The sequence below is a fragment of the Trichosurus vulpecula genome, chromosome 4 (genome assembly GCF_011100635.1).
Source record: "Trichosurus vulpecula isolate mTriVul1 chromosome 4, mTriVul1.pri, whole genome shotgun sequence".
Taxonomy (NCBI): Eukaryota; Metazoa; Chordata; class Mammalia; order Diprotodontia; family Phalangeridae; genus Trichosurus; species Trichosurus vulpecula.
In genome coordinates this window covers 413,350,291-413,356,290 of record NC_050576.1, presented here as the reverse complement: position 1 = coordinate 413,356,290, position 6,000 = coordinate 413,350,291, and positions in this window count along the sequence as shown.

Here is a 6,000-nt window from a genome sequence, read left to right as displayed (position 1 = left end):
GAAAAAGGAAGTAGTAAATAAATTAATTTTTTTTAATTAGCCTTGTGCTCTCTCCCTCCCCCACAAGCAAACAAAGAACAAAAAGAAAACAAACAATTTGACCTTTTCCTCCATCCTGGAGGAATGCATCTCTGAAGCATTTGACAATGTTAATCATCTCCTCATGGATACTCTTCCTTAAGCTAAATGGTGGAACAGTTAGGGCAATAGACATAGAGTAAAGAAGGCCTGAGTTTAAATCATGCCTCACAAGAATCAGTATCTGCTTGAAACTGGGCAAGTCTTGGGGCAATCCTCAGTCTCTTTCTTCATCTGCAAATGAGGATAACACCTACTTCACAGGATTGTTTTGAGGATCAAATGAGATAATATAAGTAAAGCACTTTACAAAGGTCAAACTGCTACATAAATGGTGGTAATGATGATGACATTATTCTATCTTCCTTCTGCTTCTCCCTGTCTAAGTAATTCTTTCCAGTGTCCTTTAATGGATGTTATCAAAGAGATAATATGTAAAGCACTTTATAAACCTTAAAACATTTTACAAATTCTAGCTGTTGTTATGACACATGCATTAACTGTGAATGTTGCCCAAAGCTCTCTTCTTCTCTTTTATCTGTGTACTATCTCACTCAATCTATTCCTAAGTATTTAATTGTTATCTCTGTGTTGATGATTTCAATATATATAGATGTAGATATAGATATAGATATAGATATATATGTCTGGTTTCATATTGCCATCTAATACTATATCCATATTCCTCACAGTTACCAAAGTGATATTCCTAAACTGTAAGACTATCCATGTTACTTTCTCTACTAAATGAACCTAAGATCAAATATAAACTCTGTTTTTACATTCAGAGCTACTCACAACCTAAACCTTTTTGACCTTACTTGTCATTTCAAACTTTATTTTCTTCTTACATAATTCTATTGTCCAGTGTACTAGATGAACCAGCAATCTATCCCCAGTCTTTGTGCCTGGAATGCTCTTCTTCCTTATCTTCTATAGATACTCTGACATCCTTCAAGATATAGCTGAAATACCACCTTCTGCAGAAGACCCTTCCCAATGGTTCCAGCTGCTGATGCCTTCACCTTTCATGTTACCTTGTATATATTATTTGTGTGTGTACACATAATACTAATACAAACATGTATATACACATATGTACGCATGTACATACTTGTTGAGTGTGTTGGTCTCTTTAGACACTAGAATATAAGCTACTTAAAGTCAATGACTATTCCTAATTTTAATTCATTCTCTAGCATCTGGTACAATGCTCAAAACAGAGCAAGCTCTTAGTGATTACTTGTTGATTGAACTGAAAAACTTTCTTCACTTTTATTGACTGTTATGATGCTTTTCTCTTCTAAAACCTAGGTTAACTTTCATTGGTCATTTGTCAAGATAAAAATGGGAAATTTCAAAGTTAGGTTTCTATTGCCTTTTTTATTTTCATGTAATTTATTATTATCTTTGGTTTATATCACCTTCATTGCTGATTATGTCTGTGTATTTGTGCGTATGGTACACATGGAGAAACCTAGGTGGCAAAGTGGACAGAGAGCTGGGCCTGGAGTGGAGAAGACCTGAGTTCAAATGTCAACTCAATAGTCTCAACCCTGGAAATAATAATAGTAATAACAATAAAGAAAGATGAAAATGTTATCTAAAAAACCCAACTAATTGACTGTTTAAGGCGGTGCTTCTGGTATTATTCCATATCCGTAATATCTTGCCTCTTTTGTTCTTCATTCCTCAGTGTAGTGATTATAAAAATGCAGTATTCAATTTAGAGGCTTTTTTGGTTCCTTTCATTTACATTATTGTATCCATTGTTTTATTGTTTTCGTGTCTTTATAGTAAGTTATTAATTATAAATTCATATGCTACTTCAAAACTTGTCTCCTCTGTCATTTCTTGTCATTCAACAGTTGTCGCCCTCAATTTGGTTTCCTATTACTTTCTTCTACACACACACACAAAAACACATGCAGATGCAGACACACACACATGCTCACACACACACATACATGCACACACACACCCACACATGCACACACACACCCACACACACCCATACACACACAGCTTGGTAGAAGAGGATTCTGGGAAGATAGTGGAGTAGGTCAGAAAATTCTATGCATTCCAGATTTCCCAGACAAATGAGAAAAAATAGTGCTTCAGGTGAACATAGACGAGTAAAAATAAAGAAGAATAGGGGCAGAACACTCTTCTTACTGGGAAAATAAGAGAAGATCAGAAGAAAAATCAAAGGACAAAGTTTGGTCCCTGTAAAGAATAAATACCTCCAGGCTAGTTCCGTTTAAATAACAAGTAGCTGACCCTGGGGCTAGCTGGGTTGGGAGGCAGTCTCAACCCCAGCCAAAAGAACTTTTACCCCAGGGCAGGGAGGGGAGTGAGGTATCTGTGCCAGAGAAGATGGAGGGAACATCAGCTGACAAGGGATACCAGAAACAGCAGTGCCTTAGAGAAGCAATGGGGTCAAGAAAGAACTAGCACACACCCAGTAAGTGCAGAAGCAAGGGGTGGGGACATTGTTGACTGTGGGCAACTGACAGGAGGCTGGAGATCTTGGTTTTGCTTCCAGGCCAGATGGGAGAAGTGAAGGATCATTTGAGACCAAAAGCATCATCTCCCATATTCAAGGGCTAGAGGTGATTACAAAAAGAAAAAGAGCTGCTACAAGTTAAAAAAAAAAAACAAAACAAAACAAAAAATGAGGAGGCAAAGGAGAAAGAATACAAACATAGAGAGTTACTATGGGAACAGAGAACACTGGGGTTTATCTTCAAAGGAGGATACTAAAGCAAAGAAATCCTCTTCAAACCCTAATGATAAAGTCAAATGGTCACCTTCCCAAAAAGAGTTCATAGAAGAAATTACAAAGTCTTCAAAAATCAAATGAGAGAAACTGAGGAAAAGCAAAAAAAAAGAAGAAGAAGAAAAAGAAGATCATGAAAAGAAAGTCAAACGATTAGAAAATGAAATCCAGAATCTCAAGGGAAAAAGAAAACCAGGAAAATAAGAATTGGGAAAGGGGAAGCCAGGGAAGTTATAAGATGCCAAGAAATAATAATTTTTTAAAAATAGAAAGAATGCAAGAAGAACAGAAGAAAATGTAAAATACTTCATAAGAAAAAACAACTGATCTTCAACATAGAGCAAGAAAAGAAAATGGAAGAATAGGTGGACTACCTGAAAGCTATGATAAAGAAGAGAAGAATCGGGGGGCAGAGCCAAGATGGCGGCTGAAAAGCAGGTACTAGGGTGAGCTTCCCCCCGGGTCCCACCAAAAACCTATAAAAAATGGCTCTGAACCAATGTTAGAACTGCAGAACCCACAAAATAGCAGAGGGAAGCAGGGCTTCAGCCCAGGACAGCCTGGATGGTCTCTGGGTGAGGTCTATCCCGCGTGGAGCTGGGAACGGAGTGGAGTGGAGCAGAGCAGAGCCCAGCGTGGGCGACGTGGACCAACCAGACCAGGAGCCGGGAGGAGCGTGCCGTAGCACCCTGAATCAGTGAGCTGCAGCAGTTACCGGACTTCTCAACCCACAAAAACCAAAGACAACAAAGAAGATTACTGGGAAAAGTTGCTGGGGACAGAGTGAAAGAAGTAGTTTGCAGTTGGGCCACCGCCCCAGGGCAGCAGAGGTGGGGCTGCTACAGAAGTACAGCTGCAGTTGCTTCCGGCTCCAGGCCCACCTGGTGGGAGGAATTAAGTGGCGGGTCAGAGCAGGAGTGCAGAGCCTGCTGAAGACCGAAGTCCAGTCCAGGTTGGGGGTTCTTGGGGAAGGAGGACTGCTAGTGTGGCAGAACTGGTGCATCCCCCCAAGCTTGGAACAGAGAACTCTTTAGTCTACAAGCAGTCATACCTTGCTGAAAAACTAAAGGGTCAAGTCAGTTGGTTAGGAATATGTCCAGGCAGCAAAAACACACCCAGATTCAGTCTCACTTTGGAATCTTACTTTGGTGACAAAGAAGACCAAAATATACATCCAGAAGAAGTCAACAAAGTCAAAGAGCCTACAACAAAAGCCTCCAAGAAAAACATGAACTGGTCTCAGGCCATGGAAGAGCTCAAAAAGGATTTGGAAAAGCAAGTTAGAGAAGTAGAGGAAAAATTGGGAAGAGAAATGAGAAGGATGCGAGAAAACCATGAAAAACAAGTCAATGACTTGCTAAAGGAGACCCAAAAAATGCTAAATAATGCACTGAAGAAAATAACACCTTAAAAAATAGACTAACTCAAATGGCAAAAGAGCTCCAAAAAGCCAATGAGGACAAGAATGCCTTGAAAGGCAGAATTAGCCAAATGGAAAAGGAGGTCCAAAAGACCACTGAAGAAAATACCACCTTAAAAATTAGATTGGAGCAAGTGGAAGCTAGTGACTTTATGAGAAATCAAGATATTATGAAACAGAATCAAAGGAATGAAAAAAATGGAAGACAATGTGAAATATCTCATTGGAAAAACCCCTGACCTGGAAAATAGATCCAGGAGAGATAATTTAAAAATTATTGGACTACCTGAAAGCCATGATCAAAAAAAGAGCCTAGATATCATCTTTCAAGAAATTATCAAGGAGAACTTCCCTGATATTCTAGAGCCACAGGGCAAAATAGAAATTGAAAGAATCCACAGATCACGTCCTCAAACAGATCCCAAAAAGAAATCTCCTAGGAATATTGTCGCCAAATTCCAGAGCTCCCAGATCAAGGAGAAAATACTGCAAGCAGCCAGAAAGAAACAATTTGAGTATTGTGGAAACACAATCGCTATTACCTAAGATCTAGCAGCTTCTACATTAATAGATCGAAGGGTTTGGAATACGATATTCTGGAGGTCAATGGAGCAAGGATTAAAACCAAGAATCACCTACCCAGCAGAACTGAGTATCATGCTCCAAGTCTAAATATGGATTTTCAATAAAATACAGGACTTTCAAGCTTTCTCAGCAAAAAGACCAGAGCTGAATAGAAAATTTGACTTTCAAACACAAGAATCAAGAGAAGCATGAAAAGGTAATTAAGAAAAAGAACAAGAAAAAGAAATTGCAAGGGACTTACTAAAGTTGAATTGTTTTGTTTACATTTCTTTTTTTTTTTAATTGCATTTTATTTTTTTTTTATTTTCCAGTTTTTCTCCCCTCCCTCCCTCCTCCCTCCCCAAGACGGCATGAAGTCTCATATAACTGTCATGTATAACTTCACATTGAATTAATTTATGCACTAGTCAAGTCATGGAGAAGAATTTTGACCAATAGAATGAATCATGAGAAAGAAGAAACAGAACCAAAAAAAAAAAAACCCCAAAAACAAAAACAAAAGAGAAGCAGAAAAGGCAAGCATGTAGTGTGCCTCAGTCTGTATTCAAACTTCGCAGTTCTTTGTCTCGATGAAGATAGCATTCTCCATCGTGAGTCCCCTGGAGTTTTCCTTGCCCCTTAGGTTGCTGAGAAAAGCGCAGTATGTCAGGGTTGGTCCTCACGGAATCCATATATCTGTGGCTGTGCACAACGTTCTCCTGGCTCTGCTCCGCTCACTCAGCATTATGTCGTGTATGTTTTTCCAGGTTGTTATGAAGTCTGCATCATCCCCATTTCTTATGGCACAATAGTATTCCATCACCTTCATATACCACAGCTTGTTCAGCCATTCCCCAATTGATGGGCATCCCTTTGCTTTCCAATTCTTGGCTACCACAAAGAGAGCCGCTATAAATATTCTTGTACATATGGGTCCTTTTCCCGTTTGCGTGATTTCTTTGGGATACAACCCTAGAAGTGGTATTGCTGGGTCAAAGGGTATGAACATTTCTATAGCCCTTTGGGCATAGTTCCAAACCGCCCTCCAAAATGGCTGGATCAGCTGACAACTCCACCAGCAATGCAACAATGTTCCAATTTCCCCACATCCTTTCCAGCATTTATCATTCTCCTGATTTGTTGTTTTAGCCAATCTGAC